Source organism: Rattus norvegicus, chromosome 13, assembly GCF_036323735.1.
Source record: "Rattus norvegicus strain BN/NHsdMcwi chromosome 13, GRCr8, whole genome shotgun sequence".
NCBI classification, from domain to species: domain Eukaryota; kingdom Metazoa; phylum Chordata; class Mammalia; order Rodentia; family Muridae; genus Rattus; species Rattus norvegicus.
The window spans coordinates 21,035,309-21,057,138 of record NC_086031.1 but is presented as its reverse complement, the minus strand read 5'-3'; positions in this window follow the sequence as shown (position 1 = coordinate 21,057,138).

The following is a 21,830-nucleotide window of genomic DNA, read 5'->3' as shown; positions in this document are numbered from 1 at the left end:
ATAGATGTAGGACAGTACTGTATCATACCTCTGTGGATGTAAAATAGCTTGTACCTGCTTTATGATATGTAGTAGTGACCGTGCTTTATCAGAGCTGTTTTTAATGATGTTGCTCAGAATGTTTTCTTTCCAGATGATGATTGAGAAGCTAATTTAAAAAAAAATGGTGCCAGGTACCACAAGAGTAACAGAACTGTGCTGTTTTCTCGGGTTTTGTTTTTTTACTTTTTTTTTTTTTAATGGAGTGTGCTGGATGTCTCTACAGTTTTGTTCAGATGACTGCAGAACCTGGAAAAGCTGTTGCTGCTGTTGCTGCATAACACACTGCTATTATTGGTCTTTTTATATAAATATAAATATATATGCATATATATAATTTGAATTTTTTGAAACTTTACCTGTGTGTCAACTTTCGAAAAAAGTATCCACGTTTACTGTGTTGAGTTGGCACTGTACAGAAATTAACAGCCATATTGGTCTAGAAATGTTGAACTTAAGTTTTTTCCATTTGTACAGGGGTAACACACTGTATTAAATATGTAAGGTCTTATATACGTGGGTTTGATTACAAAAACTAATAAAGTATTCTCTAAATTAAAAAAAATGGGGTTCAGAGCTAAACAAAGAATTCACAGCTGAGGAATGCCGAATGGCTGAGAAACACCTAAAGAAATGTTCAACATCTTTAGTCATAAGGGAAATGCAAATCAAAACAACCCTGAGATTTCACCTCACACCAGTGAGAATGGCTAAGATCAAAAACTCAGGTGACAGCAGATGCTGGCAAGGATGTGGAGAAAGAGGAACACTCCTCCATTGTTGGTGGGATTGCAAACTGGTACAACCATTCTGGAAATCAGTCTGGAGGTTCCTCAGAAAATTGGACATTGAACTACCTGAGGACCCAGCTATACCTCTCTTGGGCATATACCCAAAAGATGCCCCAACATATAACAAAGACACGTGCTCCACTATGTTCATAGCAGCCTTGTTTATAATAGCCAGAATCTGGAAAGAACTCAGATGCCCTTCAACAGAGGAATGGATACAGAAAATGTGGTACATCTACACAATGGAACACTACTCCCCTACCAAAAGCAATGACTTTATGAAATTCATAGGCAAATGGTTGGAACTGGAAAATATCATCCTAAGTGAGGTAACCCAATCATATAAAAACACATATGGTATGCACTCATTGATAAGTGGCTATTAGCCCAAATGCTTGAATTACCCTAGATGCCTAGAACAAATGAAACTCAAGATGGATGATCAAAATGTGAATGCTTCACTCCTTCTTTAAAAGGGGAATAAGAATACCCTTGGCAGGGAAGAGAGAGGCAAAGATTAAAACAGTGACTGAAGGAACACCCATTCAGAGCCTGCCCCACATGTGGCCTACACATAATATACAGTCATCCAATTAGACAAGATGGATGAAGCAAAGAAGTGCAGGCCGACAGGAGCCGGATGTAGATCTCTCCTGAGAGACACAGCCAGAATACAGCAAATACATAGGCGAATGCCAGCAGCAAACCACTGAACTGAGAACAGGACCCCCGTTGAAGGAATCAGAGAAAGGACTGGAAGAGCTTGAAGGCGCTCGAGACCCCATATGTACAACAATGCCAAGCAACCAGAGCTTCCAGGGACTAAGCCACTACCTAAAGACTATACATGGACTGACCGTGGACTCTGACATCATAGGTAGCAATGAATATCCTAGTAAGAGCACCAGTGGAAGGGGAAGCCCTGGGTCCTGCTAAGACTGAACCCCCAGTGAACTAGACTGTTAGGGGGAGGGCGGCAATGGGGGGAGGGTGTGGAGGGGAACACCCATAAGGAAGGGGAGCGGGAGGGGGATGTTTGCCCGGAAACCGGGAAAGGGAATAACACTCGAAATGTATATAAGAAATACTCAAGTTAATAAAAAAAAAACTCTATGAATCAATCCATATCCTCCTTTATCCTCCTCTCCTCTTCCTTCTCTTCTTCCTTTTCCTCTGTCAATGTATCCTCTTTTATGAAACATAGGGCCTTGTCATATCCAAGCTGGTGTCAAACTTGCTATACCTTGAACTTCCCCATTTTTCTTTTTGAGGTTAAATTTCACCTCAACATTTCTTCCTTTTCTTTCTTCCCTCCAAACTCTCCCATATATACTCTCCAATGTTACTCCTTCAAATTCCTGACCTCTTTTTTCATTAATTGGTATTGCATACATATTTTTATATGTATATACACATTTATATTCCTAAATATAAATTATAATGTTACTTGTATGTATGTTTTCAGGGCTGATCATTTGGAATTGGATAACAAATTAGTGTGATTTTTTTTCCTTGAGTAAGACCTCCTGCTTCCAGCTTTTCTTAGTTGCCTATAGTTGTGGTTTGTTTTGTTTGGTTTGGTTTTAGTTTTCAGTTTTGGGGGTTTTTGTTTATTTTTGTTTTGTTTTGTTCTTGTTTTTGTTTTGGTGGTGGGGTGGGGTGGCTTGAGTCCGACTGAGCTTTCGTCTATTCACTTTGGCACTTTGGCATGCCCACTGGTGTCATTTTTATTTGACTCATGTTTCACTAGTCATGTTGGCAAGAATTAGTGGGTGTAGTTTCTGATGTTATAGGAGACACAACCTCCCTGACCCTCTGACTCTTAAATTTTTTTTTCTGGAAGGTTCACTGAGTCTTAGGACTGGGAATATTTTGTAGATGTTTATATTGAGACTGGTATCCATAAACATTTTTATTGGTTGTAATTTTCTTAGTGTAGCAACAGCCACATACACAGGGAATGCAAATTTCTATGCATATTGGATCTATAAAAGAAAAAGCAAATGAGTCAAGTTCAGGAGTGAGGAGAGATGACAGGAAGTACTGAGCTAAAATTAACATTTTCCAACAAGATATTTAATGCAACCTATATCTTTAGTTTGGTTTTATCATGAACCCATGCAGAAGGTATTGTAACAAATTCAGAAGACACTGTGATTTTAGTCAGTTTGCTTAATTTTTTCCTGTGTCTTCTGATATTGAAGACTATGTTTTTCCATTACAATTGGATCATGTTACTGAAACTCTTTGCCTTGTTAGGGTTCCAGTCACAAATTTGATAGTTCCTTTGTTTATGTTCTAGTCCAAAGATGTTACAAAAATGTAGATCCTTGAAAGCTTGTGATCTGCTGAGACAACTGCCTTACTTTAAATTCAAATATTTAAATATGAACATCATTTTGAATGATTAAGGAACCTAGGGAAAAGCAAATTTGATTTTAGCATTGTCAATGAATTATAAGCTAAAACATAATTTAATGGAGGAATAGAAAAGAAAACTGGAAGTAACTGTTGTAAAGTGTGTTTGTCAATGTTTGCTTCTATGATGGCCTTCTTTCACAGACACTGGTACACTGGCTCTGGGATCCTAGCAGGCTCTACCACATTCTCCTGAGGGCTATGTTTTTATGTGGAGGTGATTATCCACTTAAAATGTATTGTGACAAGGACTTTAACTGTTGTTTCAGTTTAATGTCTGTGAGGTTCTGGAAATTTATTTTACTAACAGAATTTTTTTCTGTGTGACTGTGTGTATGAAAAAGCTGACTGGCAAACACTTCATACAAAGAAAATCTCGTTACTTGGCTTTTATGTCTAAGGGGAATAAATCATATAGAAATATTTTATTTCTTATAGGCTCATGCTTTAAAGTTCTTCCATTAGAGGAGGGCTTAGAAATGCCATCCCCAGCAGAAATATGATACTCTGATGGAGACAGATAAGGTGGTAAGTGGCTCATTAAGGAATGAATAGGACAAATCTAGTCAGCACACTGGGACCCATATCCTCACAGCAAAATCTTCCAAAAGAACATACTCTCACATGCCAGTGCCAATGGAACAAGGTCAGTGCACATTTAAACAAATTGCAGAGCTCTCTGGCTGTGCAGTAGTCAGGCAGGCCTGGAGGAAGCAGGCTGGATCCGAGTTATCAGCACATGCACAAGCTCGGCGGGAGGACTGTGTTCTCCTCTTCACTGTGGAGTTGCTGCTCTTCCACAGCCATCTTTTTGACAAGATTCAGAGTGATGGTGGCCTGCAGCTCTCTCAGTTGAGCAAGCCAGAGGCAATTGGCAGTTTCTCTGATCCTTGCCTCCCTGCCTGCTTCTTTTTGGACTAGAACAAGAATGAACAACGAGTGTCTCATCCTCTGACTTCAGTAGTCAAGCCCATCTTCTCTATGGACCTCTTGGCTGTTTTGGTTATGATTCCTTGATCGCCTGGGTCTATAGTGATAGACTTTATAAAAATAGATAGTAACACTTAATGTCACCACAAGCATTCACTCACAGAGTCAAAGCTTGACAGTCCAAAGTATCAAACAGACATTTGCCGTTGTAGGAAGATTTTAAAATGCAATCATGACAGATGTTGAAAAAGATTAGCTTTCCATCTCTACCCTGCTTACTTGCAGCTAGTGCAAGTGTGCCTTGCTTTAAAATAGCCTCTTTTTTATAAATAGATGAAGCTCGAGGCCTTCAACAGTTTGAACTCAACAGTGTACTCATCAAGCATAGGTTTTCCTGGACAGATAGCTGCTCCTTTGTTTCAAGCCAGCAGCAGAAAATGCTGCTTGGCTTTTTATGCCACAAGCTATCTGATGCTAACCAGAGGCAACATCAAAGCTACTTTATGTCATAGAGAAACTTTAAAAACTTACCCCTATGTTGGTGGCATACTGGATAGTAAAGTTTTTTTTCATGCCTATTTACTTTGTCTCTAATCTCCCTCCAGGGATTTCAAAGTGAACAGGCATAATAAAAAGCTTCTTGCTGTTTTGCTTCAAATTTAAGGATTGACTGCACCACATGCCGTCTCTAGACTTATTTGGTTATCTCTAAGGAAAGGCTTTTCTCCCCAAAGTTCTCAACTCCCTGTGATCATTGAAGAGAGTTCTATTTGACACACACTTTTCTCAGTCAAATTATGACACCTTATGTCACCATCTAATGTCACATGCAGCACTCTGAGATTGAAATATAGAAAAGTACTGGGGATGAAGACCTCTTTGGAAACCTCTTTAAATGGAACATCTGTGGATCAGTCAGGCTAGGAAATAATGCTTTGGTTCTTCTGTTTGTACTATTATTATGTCTAATTTCTTTAACAATTTTGTGCCATTTTCTCATTATCTGCATCTTCTATGTAAAAGAAATGATATACTTATAATGTTGTTGAATGTGTGTGTGTGTGTGTGTGTGTGTGTGATATTTTCCCCTAGACACACAAATATAGGTTATAGGAAAAAAGCAAGTCAGAAAAGAATTACTGTTCTCATAATTCTAGTATGGTCCTTTGGGTGCTAGAAAGCAAAGTGTGAGCATTTCCTGCATCTATGGGCAACTCTTGAAATATAGATCTGAGCATAGCAGCAATGTGAACAGAGTAAACAGCCACTTCCCACAAGCATCCCAGCTCCCAGTGAAGCACTACAGTGCCCGAGTTTCTAGCCTGTACTCAAAGTCAGGGATCCTTAGTTTGGAAACGAAGATATCATGCATGTGTGATGAATAATGTTAGGTCCTAATAATGCTAAGGAATTCATAAAAAGTCACAGAATAAATTAGTAACAAGAAACTGGACAAAGTTTCTCTTCTGCATGAGAAAACATATGATTCTCAGATTGTTTCCCAGTTTTAGTGGAGGTTTCAACACCAGTGTTCCCATATTCACTCTCTGAGCTGATGAGTCAAAAGGCTAAAACAGTAATCTATCAATGCACATGCCTTTCGACTGATCATTTTATTCTTGGTGAAGTCCATTTTCATTTCAATTGTCTTTCCCATACTTGGCATGACTCAAATTCTAAGTCCAGTCAAGTCATCCACTTTGAGTTGGCTTTTAAGCACATGAACTAGAGCTTCTGGGAAGACATCACATAGCCAGGGCCTTGGGAGACATAGGGAGATTAGAGATGTATAATTAATTTTGTAAATAAGAGACTTCTGGGAAACAAGTAAGTGATAATAAGATGGCATTTAACATAGTGTTAGATTTAGGGAAGCCCAGGAAGGCTTTATGGCAAAGATGCGATTGATAGATTTTAAAATATGTGTTTACTTTTTATGCAGAATAGAAATATCATTTTACAGACAGTGGGCCCCATGTGGCTTTTCAGTCTTTGAGGTTTTAGAAGCTTTATTTTGTTTTACTTCCCAGGTTCAAAATTTATTACTGTATGTTTAACTTTCAAGATTTACCAGAATTTCTCAGAATTTTCACATTTGAATTAAATTAAATTAAGAATAAATTATGATGTTCAAAAATTTTTCAAGAACTGGAATTTCTTGTGTTCCCCAAGCTTCTCATAATTTTAGAATTATATTTATTTGACTATGCCAATTTGCTTTTTGTTTTTGGTGTGTGTGTGTGTGTGTGTGTGTGTATGTGTGTATGTCTGTGTGATTTTGTGTCTGTGTGTCTGTGAGCATATGTCTCTCTGTGTATATGTCTGTGTGTGTGTGTCTGTGTATTTTTGTGTCTATGTGTGTGTATCTATATCTGCATGTCTTTGTGTATATCTGTGTTTGTGTATGTCTATGTGTTTATATCTGAGTGAGTGTGTGTGTGTGTGTGTGTGTGTGTGTATGTCTATGTGTGGATGTCTCTCTGTGTGTGTCTCTATGTGTGCTTGTCTATGTGTTTATATCTGAGTGTATTTGTGTGTGTGTGTGTGTGTGTGTGTGTGTGTGATGTGCACTTATGTACATTGAGCTGTACATTTAGCTTTCCGATGCCTGCTGGAGGTTTAAACTCAGGTCCTCCTGTTGGTGCTGCAGTTCTCTTATCCACTGAGCAATAACTGGAACTCCTGGAGATGCATCTGGATGAATGAGGATCCAACAGAGCGAGTTGGTTTAATCTATGAATTGATTAATTTCATCTGACTTTATGGCCATTGTCTGTAGGTCAAATATCTTGCTAATCTGTACTTTCAATGGACAATTAAGATGGCAGGATACAAACAGCTCAATGAAAAGGAATGATCACTGTAATAAATAGTTCCCTAGAGAAGATAGCACACATTGCAGAAGCAGGCAGTAATATTCCTCTTATGGAAGAAGGTCAAACCACAAAGGAGTCTAAAATTACTTTCTGCTTTGCTTACCAAAGACCATTGCTGTTGCCAAGAATCTGAAATTCCGTTAAGGCTATTTGCTTTTGAAAAAGATACTAATTCCATACCTTTAAAGTAATTGGGAGTATCCCAGGAAAATCAGACTAATTTGGGGTAAAAATGATGGCCAGACTTCTTTACCAAAATAGATCGACTTAATGATGCATTCCTTATGCAAACACTTAATAACATCTACTTATTTATGTGGTAATAAGAATAAAACTTGGGCTTTTTCTCCCTTCTCTTGATTAAGGACTCGTACCTCCTTTTTACATGACTGCCTATGACTACTACCTCCTTGTCTGCAGTATTGCCTGCCCTTGTGTCATCCTGTCCCCTTGAATGTGGGTTGCTTACTCATTAACAAATAAACTACAGAATTGATGATGGGATGTCACAGAAGTCAAAACTTCTCTTTTCCTGGTAGACTTGCTGGCTTTAAGGCCAGAACCTGAAATATTGTGCACTGTCATATGGTGGAATGATCATATTGCTAAACCATGAGCAGTTGTAAGCCAAAAGAACAGCTAAGAAGGGAGGCTCTGACCCTGACTTGTATAGGTTGGAAGTTGAATCTGAAGGTGAGACACCAGACCTAGCTAACACCTTTCTATTAGACTTTTGAGAAACTCTGAAGCAGGGAACTCTAAAGCAATTAAGGGAGACCTGGACTGGACATCACTGACGAGACAAATATGGGTATTTTTAAGTCAGTCTGGGTTTGCTTGCTAACGTAATAGATGAATTATACACTTCTCATCAGCAGTTGTGAGAGTATTAGTTCCTGCTCCTTTGAGTTATTACCATGCTTCTGTGCTCTTTCACAATTATAAGTGGAAGCAAAAGACTGATCACATGCTCTGAATATCTTTCTGTGGAACAGGCAACTATGTTAGAAACCTCTTCTCTGTTGCTTCAGAGTTTCATCCCACTGGCAGTAGTTGAAGATTAAAGTAGCAAGCTGGAGAACAATGAACTGCAAGAGCTGAGCTTTAAGGATTTGGGGGCAACTATCTTATACCAGAGAGTTAGCAGAAATGGGCAAAGTTAATCCCTGGGTGACCTTCTTAATAATTCCTTAAAATATTCCTCCTGTGACCTTGGTAGCTTCACCTAATTATTTATTTTCATTATATTTACTTACTTACTTACTTATCTTTAGTGTGTGTGTGTGTGTGTGTGTGTGTGTGTGTGTGTGTGTGTGTGTGTATGTGGCTGTCTGTGATAGCATTCATGAGGAGGTCAGAGGACAACTTGCAGAAAGTGGTTCACTTATCCCAGTATGGGAATGGGTCTTAGAGACTGAATTTAGGTAATCAGGTTTAGGTCAAGTGCCTTTATGCCTTTGCCCACTGATTCATTTTACCTACCATAGCTTTCCTCATTTCTGCAAGTAATTGAGGACCACAGAGTCACTGGGGTCAGAGGTATGTCCTTAGCACTATACAGCTTATTCAGAAATTAATAACTAGAATTTTGGGCTTTTATAGAATGTTGCTAGTACATTCCCTTGGAAATTAAAAAAGTAACTGTGTAGTGATTCTCAAATACCTTGGAGGGGTAAGTGCTAACTATAGTGACCTCATGTTTGATGCTGGTATTTCTTGCTAGTAGTTTTTAGAAGGCTAACATTGATAATAGGGCTTTTTGTCCCTATCCTGGAACCCTTTTTTGGTTTGTTTTCAATTTCTTTTCCAAGGGAAAATTGAGTGTAAGACAAGAAAACAAAGCTGGGATCCAGTCAGAAGAGTTTATTTATTGGACTGCATTGTCAGGCTTCCACGGCTCCGTTTGTAAATAGCAAGCTTCTCTGCCCAGGTCTGTGTGGTTCAGCAAGATGAGGACTTTGTAATATAAAACTTAAAAAAAAGCTATACACATAATCCTTGGGGAAATACCATCAATATTGTTGGTGATAGCATGTCCACTGACAGCAGAATTTTAATTTTGTTCCCTATTTTAATATTACTGTGTGAGAGAGAACAGGTTTGATTATAAAAGTTAAGGAAGTGTGGGGATTGCCCAATGTTAAATAAAGGCACAATGTAATCTCTGTTTATCATCTGATTCCATGAGTGTCTGAGCTTCAGAGGCCCTACTATGCTCCAAAAACCATATGCTTACTTCCCTGACTATTACCTAAACAGGACTAGACACTAGGCAAATTGAAAGGTAAAATGCCACATAATGAGAATTAGAGTAAGATCTGACCTCAAGTATAAGAAAGAAATTCCTACTATGCAAAGAAACACAGGTGAAGTCAGAAAATCTTGCTGTTCATTTACCTGTCAGCTGAAGCTGGAGTGGTCTCAGGGTTTAGGCCACACACACTTTGACCAAATATTTGACTGCTATTCCTGATTTGTTATTTCTTCCAAATCTGTATTCTTCAATTTTTACTTCATTTTCTAAAAAAAACGAATATAAGTTTAGTGGGTACATCATAGTGCTATATGTATAGGAAGAAATGTATATATAGTTGTTACATTGCTGAGAATAATGATGAAGAAAATATATGGCATACTGATTGAGCATACTAACACACACACACACACACACACACACACACACACACACACACTCATTGTATTCCAACATGTTAAATCTTAAAATACTGTGATCTAATTGAGCATATATTTTATTCTTAGAACAACTATTACTGCTTGTGAAATTGAGTCGATAGTATTCATAAACCTATTGGCCCTCAGCCCACTGGCTCTGCCTAGCATCTTTGGTTACGCTGTGAAAAGCATTTGGTTATTTGGTGAGCTGCCTGTGTGATGCCATTGCTCATACTTTCAGCTTTTTCTGGCTCAGTCTAGAGTGGTGGTCTTTCCATCTGGCAGGAGAGGGAGCAGCAGGTGCCAAGCTCTGCTGGAACATTTTAAAATAATATTGCACATAACATAAGTAGGGATGACTGAAGAACTAGAGTCAAGTCTACAGAGAACCTAAAAGGCTTATCTTTGCATTCATGGAGTAGAAAATAGAAAATGAAGTTTATGGCAAATATAAAACCATTGCAATCATTCAGATTCCACAAACTACTAAATACCCTTTAGAACTATTTGGTTTAATTTTAAAACTTCATTCATCATTGATTGTCAAAGTAATCTATATTCACAAATACGAAGAAATATTATAGGGATTAAGCTCCCATGGCTTAGCGGCAGTTAAGTATAGCCCCAGAATTGCTTTGCAGTGTCCTTTCTATACACCTTGAAGCCACATATCCACTGCACCAGTTTCAAATACCGGCATCTGGTTGGTCTTATGGTCATCTCTTTTCTTTGCTGAATTACTTCTTACAGTTTCTGCTAAGAGAATTTCTCATGGTGAAGTTGGAAAATTAGACTCTAGCTTGCCAAATACTTCATTTCTGGTGGCAGATTGGTTCTGAATTTCCTTGGTGATCTTTACCTGTTCTCAATGAGACTCCTGTGCTTATCATCAGGGCCCTTCCTTTCAGCGCTGCTATGTTTTGGTTTTATTCTTTCTTTATTTTTTTATCATTTGACATTTCAGTTTCTCCAATTCTATTAAGAAACCATTCAACACAAATTAATCTTTTTGCAATATATATATGACAATTCTTTAGCAGTCATCCAAATTGTTCTATAGAAGGTAAAAATACAAGCTTACTTATTTGAAGTTACTGAGTTAAACAAAGAGTGTTTATGTAAAAGGGCAAAAAGTCTACATGCAGACATGATGATTGAGCAAATTATATTAACCCTTGCAAGAAGACATTTGGGGCAGGAAGTTAATCCATGAAGATACCAGCTGGAAAAAGACATCACAGTCCATACTGCTCCATTGAAGAACTGAATAAATGATATATTTGGAGGTTAAAGAGAAAAACTAGGAATCCTTATTAACATAAAAATAGAAGTACCTTAACCTTATTGATGTAAAATACCCATGATGAATTCTTAGTTGATGAAAATGCTCTAATTACTGTGTGTGTGTGTGTGTGTGTGTGTGTGTGTGTGTGTGTGTGTGTGTGTGTGTGTTCAGAGAAAACCACTTATCCAGCTGTGTGCTGGAAGGGAATGCAGTAACTCTGCAACACTGCAGAACTGTCTACCTAGACATTTGTTACAAAAGTAAGATTTCAAACTATGTACTGGCAACCACCAGTAAGTAGAGACTTAAATATGGTCAAATGAAGATCTTAATTGTCAAGCGAATTTTCCTTATTTCAAGGAGTTTCTAAGATCATATTGACCTGAAAGTAAATTTTGAATCAAAAGGGATCAACTTGTTCTGATTTTTTTTCTTAAAAATTTCCACAATATTCTTAGATGAAGAAATAAAATTATATTCACAACTTGAAGAAGTCTGTGTATTGCTATTATAAAGAGTCAGGGAAAGCTTTACAATGGATAAGGACAAAATGACTTTATTCCCCAAGAGAAAAAGAAAATATATTGTTGGAGTTAAAACAAAAAAATAAAAGAAGGCTTTGTAAACAGATGGAGAGGTAATCTGAAAAGAGATTGGAGAACAATGTCAGAAACTCAAAGAGTAAGTGCAGTGCAATTCAAAAGAAACTTAAAAGTTTACTGCTAGGACTAGAAAAGTGACAGATGGCACCAGCATTAATGTGTTTGTTACTTAAGCAGGAGGACCTGAGTCTGCATCCTCAACATCCATACTAAAGGTTAAAAAACTAAGCTTCACAGCAGGGTTTTGTAATACTAAAATCTTGGGAGGCAGAGCTAGGTAGATCCCTTTAGCTTAATAAGCCCTAGCTGATTCTGTGATCTCCTGCTACAACCCTGGCTACAACCTGTCTTAAAAACTGAACACTCTCAGCACACACAGTTAATTTCAACATTCAATTAAACTGTGGACTCTGAAATTTGTTTTTCTGTTGCATTGATATATACACACATACACACCCATGCAGGTACACACAGTGTTTCAGTAATAAAGAATGACAGAGGATACAGTTATCCAGATTGGAGCTCTTCAATTTGAAGCAAGGAAATTTATTTTTAATTTTTTTTTACTTTTTTCCTCTGTCTTATACTTTTTAAGGAAAAGGGAAGATTATGACTACCTTTTTTCTGGTGTTGAAAACTAGACTAATTTTGACTAAAAGATTCTTATTGTTTGCTTATTCATTGAACTTGGGTCTTATCTTTATGTATTTATCATTATTCTTAGTAATAAAATTATTGGGAATAATATAGAATGATATTGTATTATGGTTTGCATAGGCCTGGCCTAGGGAATGGTGGCCTTTTGGAAGTAGGTGTGTCACTATGGGCATGGGCTTTATCATACTCTAGTCCTAGCTGCCTGGAAGCCAGTCTTCTCCTAGCACCCTTCAGATGATGATGTAGAACTCTTAATGCCTCCTATACTATTCCTGCCTGGAGACTGCCATGTTCTCACCTTGACAATACTAGATGGAACCTCTGAACCTGAAAGCCAGCCCCAATTAAATGTTGTCCTTATAAGAGTTGCCTTGGTCATGGTGTCTGTTCACAGCAGTTAAACCCTAACTTAGACATATGGGAATGTTATATAACTCATCCTGATAACACCCACTTCTCATTCCTCCCAGGTCCATGCTCCCACCCTAGTAAACTCCTCCAAGACCAAGTAAATTTGCATTGCTCATATACTCACTGGAACATAGTCTAAGTCCCAGTGGCTATTCTTATAAAGATAAATCAATCTTTTCCCATACACCAAGTAGAAGCCAACAACTATGAAGAGCGACACTCTAGCATTTTTATCACATTTTAAGGACTCTCTCAATGGTTTCTTGTCTAGACTATTTCTTTCTTTGCTCTAGGGAGGTGTTGTTGCAGAAGACTTCAATGTCTCTCATTCTCAATTATGAGTCTCAATTAGTCCAGTACACTTCAATAGATGTTTTCTTGTCAAAAACACTCAGCAGCAGCAGGGAGTATAAACATCTAGAGTTTCAGCACAAATCACAGACATCAATTTAACCTCCTATGGTGTTAGAGACCACAGGAATAAACATGGTCTCCTATTCAGCCCTTGACATGGATATCAACATGGCCTTTTGTGGCAGTACAGAATACACAGCAACATGACTTCCAACAGGAAAGTGAATCACAGGCACCAACATGGCCTCCTATGGAAGGGAAGAATACAAGCATCAACATGGCTTCCACGGTTATGGTAACATGGACCATGGAAATCAACATGGCCTCCTGCGGCAGAACAGATCATGGACATGTGTATGGTACCCAGTGCCATCATGGACCACAGACATATACGTAGTCTTAGATCATAGCACAGGCCATGGACATCCACAAGTCTTTATGTCTTACTTTGCAGTATATGGTGTCACCCAAAATTCCAGAGATACCTGTGTGCATTGACAAAATAAATGTAGAATGTGGAATTATTGAGAATTGAGAAGCACCTGGGGCAAAATTAGACAGTTGTTCATATACAGAAAAATGTACAGTTTTGAATTGTATGTATCACTGCTATATATGACTTAGGGCTGAAGCAAGTTATATTCAATACCTAGATTTGGATGGTTTCATAAAAAGAAACCTCTGATGGTTCCAGTGCTTTTTACTATAATGGAATTGATTTTTAGAGACTGTGGTTTCTCAGGGACACAGCTGTGTGAGTCTCATTCTATACCCTTTTTCACCATTGGGAATAATTAAAGAAGAAAATTGTGACTGTAAAGCACACGTGACCATGCGAGGATACCTTTTCTATTTCTTGAAAGTCTAAGGAGAGATTTGAAGTCTAGGAAGAGCATTTGTGTAGACTGATTATGTAGTATAATCTTTTTATTCAGTTAAAAGTCCCTAAAGGAATAAATAGTGCTTAGCTCAGTATGCAAGTGACAGCAATACCATCCTTAATTTTCTTGTCCCTTTCTCTTTTCTTCTGTCATAGTTTTCATTTCTCTTATCTCTATTCTTTTGGTACTTCTTTCATTTCCCTCCTGCACTGTAAAGATTTACATAATTTTACATGTATTAATAAGAATAGGTATAGGTTGAAAAGTAAAGAGGACATAGGAAGTACAATATTTAAAATGAACTGGCAAAGAGTTAGATAGGGAAAACTGATGACACTTGATTGGGAGTCACACTAGTCAACTTGCTGTTACTCTAACAAATTCCCTGAGAAAAATCCACTCATAAACATAAACATTTAACTTGACTCTATTTGGATGTTGTTACCTTGATTATCTGATCTCTTGTTCCTAGCTTGTAGCAAGGCATCATGCCATGACAGAAACTTTTAGAGGAACAAAACCACATAGTTTTTTATCATAAACAGGTAGGAAAAGGAAAGGTGAAGTTGAACAGTTCTCCTTAGACACCTGTCTAGTAGTAGCCTTTTGTGGTCCCACCGGGCTCTGCTACTTAAATGACTATATACTACCATTAGTGTTACATACAAGGCATTAAGCTTTAGCATGGTGGTATTTGAAGAACATTCATACTGGAAGGTGTAGCTGCCTTGGTTTTTTCCCCACTAATAATGAAATAACCTAGAATGCTTATACCACTCACTCTGTCAATTTGTCTACTTTATCCACTATGGCCTCTACAGACGGCTATTCAAACAAAACAAACAAACAAACAAACAAACAAACAGAACGCTGTGGATCTCCCTTTCTCTGGGATTTTTTCTGGGCGGGCCCACCATTGGCCACCAGCCTGTAAGGACAAAGGGTGCAGGCAATCAGAGGTGGGAAGGCTGTGAATATGTACAAAGGACTTCTGGAGACCGAGCAGAGAGACAACTCTACTTCATTGTTCCAGGAATAAGGTATATAAGTACTTTTTTAGGGTGTGGATGGAAAGGGCTAATTGGTTACAACATCATGCTCGTGGGAAGGACTGATTGGTTACAATGCAGCATCTCATTGTCATGTACGCAGGAAACCAGAGCTGAATTTATGTGCTGAGTTAAGTTGCTCTGAACAAAGTCGTTCTTGACATAAATTCTTAAAGTGTCATCAGTTTTCCTTCCCTAACTCTTTGCCAGTTCATTTTAAATATTATACTGGACATGTCCTCTTCACTATTCAATCTAGGTCAGCCAGCCACCTGTGTTCAGAGACACCCTTTAGAAAAAGTCAAGCAGAAAGACAGGGAATTCCCTCTCTGAAAGGGAATCTTCTATTTTTTTCCAGCTCATGACTGGATGTTCATGGGAAATTGTGACCTTAATGGCATGGTTCTCTAACAAAGCTTATTTTTCTCTATATTTCATATTTGGTATAACTACACTGATACTAAATTCATTTAAGTAACAATATTAATATTTAGGTAATAAGACACTTGTTCAACCATATTCATTGCTGCTGTATTCATAATAGCCAGAGATTGGAAATAATCTAAATGTCCCTCAACAGAGGAATGAATACAAAAAGGTAGAACATTTACACAATGGAGTATAATGTAATCATCAAACAAATGACAGAAAATCTGCAGGCAAATGGATGGAACTAGTAAAAGATCATTTAGTGTTACTTAACTCAGACTCAGAAAGACAAATATGCTATGTATTTTATTATGTGATTATTGGTATTAACAAGCTTGAAAGTATAGAAACACAGAGGGTAGATATTGGATAAGGGAGTAAAGGAAACATACGTCTTCTGATGAAATGGAAATAGAATAGATAATCATGGATAGATGAATGGATGTGTGGGGGCTGGAATTGGAAAGATCATATGGGAAAGGAGGGAGAAAGGATGTTGAAATAGGGAATGGAGAGAAACAACTATAATTAATGGTCATTTGAAGGAGATATGAAAACCTAATATGATAGCAGCTTCCTAAAATATCTATCTATCTATCTATCTATCTATCTATCTATCTATCTATCTATCTATTATCTATCTATCTATTATCTATCTTTCATCTATCTATATGATGGTGATCTAAATTAAAGTGCTAAAAAATGGAGGAAACAGAGTCCCATTGTCTATCTCTTGTCACCAAATAAAGCTTCAAGTTATATTGTGTTACATCTAACTGAGTTGTTGGGCAAAGGTTTCCCCAGGGAATCTGCAAAGAACCCTGGCTCTTGCTAAAAATATAGATTGCTTTACGCAATATGACAAAAAGGGCCTATTGATGAAGACAATACCAAGCAACTTGTTGAACATGTACAAGTAGAGCTGGTTCCTACATAAAGCCTTGACATATATATTACTACATTTTTGTTAAGGGCACTCTTCAAGCTACCGAAGGGGAAATACAAACACCAACCTTGCCATCAAACCTTAGATCTACAACGGTGTCCTGCATACAAAATATGCTAGGGTAATGGTGACACAAACCTTGTAGGAGTAACCTATCCATAATTGATTTGTCTTAAAACTCAGTCCACAAGATGAAATGTGCACCCAGCAGTACTTGGCTGGCCAAGAACCAGAGACTAAATAGCTTAGGGATATAGGAAAAGTCAAATATAACTGTTCTAAAATAATATGTTGCAATTACAAAAAGAAAACCTCTAATGACGTTCTGCTACACTTTTTGATCCATGGCTGATTCAGCCCTCATCAGAGAAGCTTCCTTCTGTAGCAGATGGGAACAGATACAGAGACCCACATTCAGACCTTATGCAGAGAGATTAGAACTCAGGTAGCCCATGGAAGTAGAGTTAGAAAGAGTGCAAGAGCAATGGGGGATAGAGGACAAGAGAAACAAGGTCCTTTACGTCAACTGAGCAAAGCTCACATGAACGCACAGAGACTGAAGCAGCCTGCACAGAGTCAGCACAGGTTTAACCCAGGTCATTGTGTATATATTATGTCATTTTAGTTTTTTTTATAGGATTTCCAGGTGTCTCGATGATTGAGTTTCTTATTCTTGTACCTTTTATTTTCCTTTTGTTGGTTTGTCTTATCTAACTTTGATGAGATAGCTTTTGTTTTATCTCATTATATTATCTATTATTAGCTATTGTAACTCTTATTTTGTAATAAAAGAGTGAAAGAGTGGAGGTGGAGAAAAACAGGATGGAGTACAAGTAGGGAAAAGCATATCAGGATAAATTATAGGAAAGAAGAATTCGTTTTTAATAAAAGGCAAACAAATAAAAGAAAATAAGGGAATATCAATAGATATAGGGACATGGTAAAATACTAGAAATCTTTGGTTTGTAAAGGTCAGGATCATAGAAGGAATGAATTATGGGAGAGCTAGAAAAACTTATGAATGCTTAGTGAAAAATGCTCTGGCTCCAGAGTGGTTCCAATATCACTTAGAAATGTGATAAAGTTCAAGTGGATGAAATGCTTTCTAAATATCTGATAATCACGCATTTAGTGTTCTTTCCATCACCTGAAGTGATAGGGACCAGAGTGTTCGGAATGAGTAGATCCTAGTATATTCTATACATTATAAGAGAAGTACTTTGAGAGGAATATGATTGCATTTTGCTTTAAAAAATCTCTTTCCCCTCAGAACTAACATTGACAAGAAGCAGATTGTAAAGCGAATGAATCCTCTATTTACTAATATTTATTTATGCCTTTAGGTGAATAAGAATCAGAATTATATTGTTGAGTATTTTCAGAGTACATTTTGAAACCAACCAGAATAATTGTTGAGAAAATTGGCTTATCTCTCTATAAAACACAACAATCTGTTTTACTTGGTCCAGTGTGGCATCCCTTCCATTTTACTTCACTGAACCAGCCCTCTTGTGAAATTCTGCAATAGCTTTAATTTTCACAAAGAAAAAATATTTAAGCAGAGATGCAGTTTGTCATAATTGGCTTTAATCCTTCTGGACAGAAAAAAAGAACGTTTAAGCTGAAATTAATGTTCTAGGGCTTCATTTGAAAAAATACAAATGAGCTTTCAATATTTGCTAGTAACTGTCAGATTATAAAAAAAATATATGACATTGGGGTTTGTAGTATCTTAGAATTACACAAAATCAGTCACATGGCTCAGTTATAACAGACCAGTACCTGTAGTATATGGCTGAACATAATGCATCTGTGCTGGCTTTCGAATTTATTATGAGACCTTTTCTGTCATAGCCTTCAAAAGGCAGCACCTCTATCATGCCTAAATCATGTGACAGCAGTGCCATCTTTTCCTTTAACAGACAGTGAAATGTCACTGCTAAGTCATTATCCTCGTCACCTCCAATAACTCAAAGTATGCCTGTCAAAGTGCAGGAGTGAATTTACGTGATTACAAATAGTCCAATCTTCAGCCATCTTGGGAAACTGTGGAGTAATAAGCAGACATGCATCCACTTCAATGTCAGGACAAAAGAACAGGTAGCTTTGAGCAGTTTGAAGATGCTGTTCATTCAGAGTCTGTACTGTCTAAATTCATGTCCTTCTTCTGGTTCATAATGATTATATATGCCTATTTGGCATATATTTATGTTTCTATATGCTAGTACATGCCTTTTATGTAGTAGGTTTCAGTTATCCTTAAATCTCCTGTTCTTTTCAACTCTGGATAATATAAAAGTAATGTAATAATTTTTCTGCCAGATATTGAAAAGCATCATGCATATTTGAACATTCAAACTCTAAAGTGGTATGTGCTTCATCCCAGAACCATAATATTAATCCTTCATTAAGAATTTATTCCATACATCTTGACGGCCTCTTTGTCAAAGAATGATCAGTCATTTGGACTTCCTGTGTCCAATCAACCAGCATCATGGATCATGTCATTCGTTGTCTTCCTTGCTGAGATTTAGAACAAAAGCACATGGAATGATGCTGTAACTAGTTTTTTGTAGTATATGTGAATCATCTTAAAACCAGAATACCAATAATTAGCTATGCCAAATGCATATATCTCCATTTTTATTTTAATTTTGAGGCAAGATTCACTATGTAGTTCTGGCAGGGCTGGAACTTACTAGGTAGACAAGGCTGCCCTTTAGCTCACTTTTAGACCTAGGCTTGCCTGAAAATCACTGTATAGAACATGATGACCTAGACCTCATGAATTTTTATTTGCCTTCCTTTTTTGAGGGATCAAGGTGCTTGTCACTATGTCAGGCCCAAGTACATACAGTTCTTTTTTTCTTTTCTTTTCTTTTTTTTTTTTTTTTTTGGAGCTGGGGACCAAACCCAGGACCTTGCGCTTGCTAGGCAAGCGCTCTACCACTGAGCTAAATCCCCAACCCCATAAATACAGTTCTTAGTCAGTATTTCCTTAGCATATTTTTCTGGTTAAAGATTTGACTACATTTGAGAATGAATGTTTAGGACAGTTTCTAATAGTGACAGGCTTTTGCATTAATAAACATATCTTTATTTCAGAAGCTGAAATGTCTTAGTATTCTGGTTGAGTCCATACTATAGCAAATGATAAAAGCATATATCTAAATATGCCTTTTATGCCAGTTTGCATGCCAGTTTTTACTTCTTTAGTCAATAAAGAAATCAATTCCAATGAAAAAGAGAATTCAATAAGAAAATCTTTTGCTATATAACTATAATTACAGATGAGCAATTTTCTTTATAGAAAAATGGCATATAAATAGTAATGTCTTTATAGATTATCCAATAGAACATAGAAGAGCTATGCAAACAAAAATGACTATACTATCATTATCCTTTTCCATAGATATTCACAAGGGTAAGATTTCGAACATTCTTTTTACCTAATTAAATCATAGTGACATTTTCATTCTAATATACATTTAAGAAGAGAAAAATCATTATATATGTTGGGTACAGCAATAATTTAAAAACTGTGCCATTCCTTCAACACATTGATTCAATTATTAAAGTTTCTGTTTGTGAGATGGCTTAGGAGTATTGAATTTATCTGCCCTCAATGTCTTTGGTAGAGAAATCACATTCTCACTGTCTAGGTTACTTGTTTAATGACCTCATTACAATTGCCTCCATGGTATGGATTCTATTTGAACATTGCCTGGTATTGTTGAATTTGTCTGACAAACTTAGGGCTGTTTGCTAAAAGCATGTTATATTTCATATATTTTATTATCACTCCAAATCTGCTTTGACTATTGATGTTCAATTAAAAATCATTTGAAAGTTCTGTGTTTTGGTTAGAATTCAAATGGTGAAAGTGAAAAACAATTGGTTTATTTATATAATAATTAAATTAGAGGATTTAATATGCTAAATAAATTACTTGATTTTCTAGTTACATCCTAGCAATATTCACTTTAAGATTCTTATTCACGGCAGGAGACATAATTGCTAGCATCCTTTTTCTCCCTTGTGTAGCTCTTCAACTTTTTCAAGGCACAGTTATTTAACAGACTTCCAGAACTGCTTTTTGCCACAAGTAGAGCTGGGTGTAGATCAAGCATGCAAACAGAATTAGGTACTCACTTCACAGGGGCATGTCAGAAAATCTTTTTTAAAAGAGAGAACGTGAGAGAGAGAGAAAAAAAAAACAAGAACTGAAGTCTTATTATAAACCATATTTCAACAAAAATGAAAGATGTAAAGTAATTAAGCATATGTAGATATTTTGAGTACTTTGAAAGTTATAGATTTAGTTAATAAAATTAAGTAGAATATATTAATTCACTCATAGTTTTCAGGTTTTTATTTTAATAACCATGTTTCATTTAGATTTGACTAATTTTTAGGAGGCAATCCAGCTCGATTTAATGTTAACACACTCTACTAGGAATATTAATTTAGAATCTATTGATCCAGGGTTTTTTGAACTTATTAAGTTGTGTTGTTCATAGTGCTTTTCTATGACAGAGTATATTTTCAACAAGTCCTCTAAGGAGCTCAGATTGCAAAGACTTTATGACCTTTGCTCATCACTGACAGGATTTAGTGTTGTGATGACAATAATAAACCATACTAATACAAGTTCCACAAATCCATTAGCCTCTTAGCATCACAAAAATCTCAAACTAAATACTTTAGGAAAGATACCACTTGAGTTATACATTCGTTACTTTAAAATAGCCACTCACCGAAAAGCTGAGTTTAAAACCTTAAAGTCATCTTTGCTTATTTCTTTGTCATCTACAATACCAAACCAATGAACCATGTTGTATGTGTCTAACTTTGTACATAACTCTCAATGTTTTTCATCTTCTTTCTGTCTTTAAATACAGCATCATGTTTTTACATAGTTTATGAAGTTCATTGCCAAACTCTCAGCCGAAAATCCTAGATAAATGATATCCAAAATGTAAACATCATCAAATTAAATCATATCTACTAATAGTCAAAACCTTTGCTTTTCATCTGTTCCTGAACAGAGATGTTATCAAGTGGCACAAATGTAAAACTGTGTATGATATAGAATGGGTGACATAGAGTGAATACAACTATTTATGTTTTTATTCTCCAGGTTAGTACTTGTATGAATTAATTTCTGGTAATAGAGGAGCTATGTTTTTGTGAATTAAACTAAATGACAATGCATTACAGACTTCATTGAGAGAAGAAATAACCAAACTGTCAAACTCAAACTGTCAACATGAAGTGCTAGGTATACAATTGATTCTTTTGTCATCTTCCAAAGGACATAGTGTTTATTTAGAATAATGTTCTAAGAAGAAGAAAGGCACCCATACAATATATTATACACTACTGACTGACCAATAATCTACCATTAAGTTTAGAGACAGTTTTCTACTAAATATTCTATATATACTCATAGAATTTTGATATTTCGTGGTAGGTTGAATTAAGAAGAC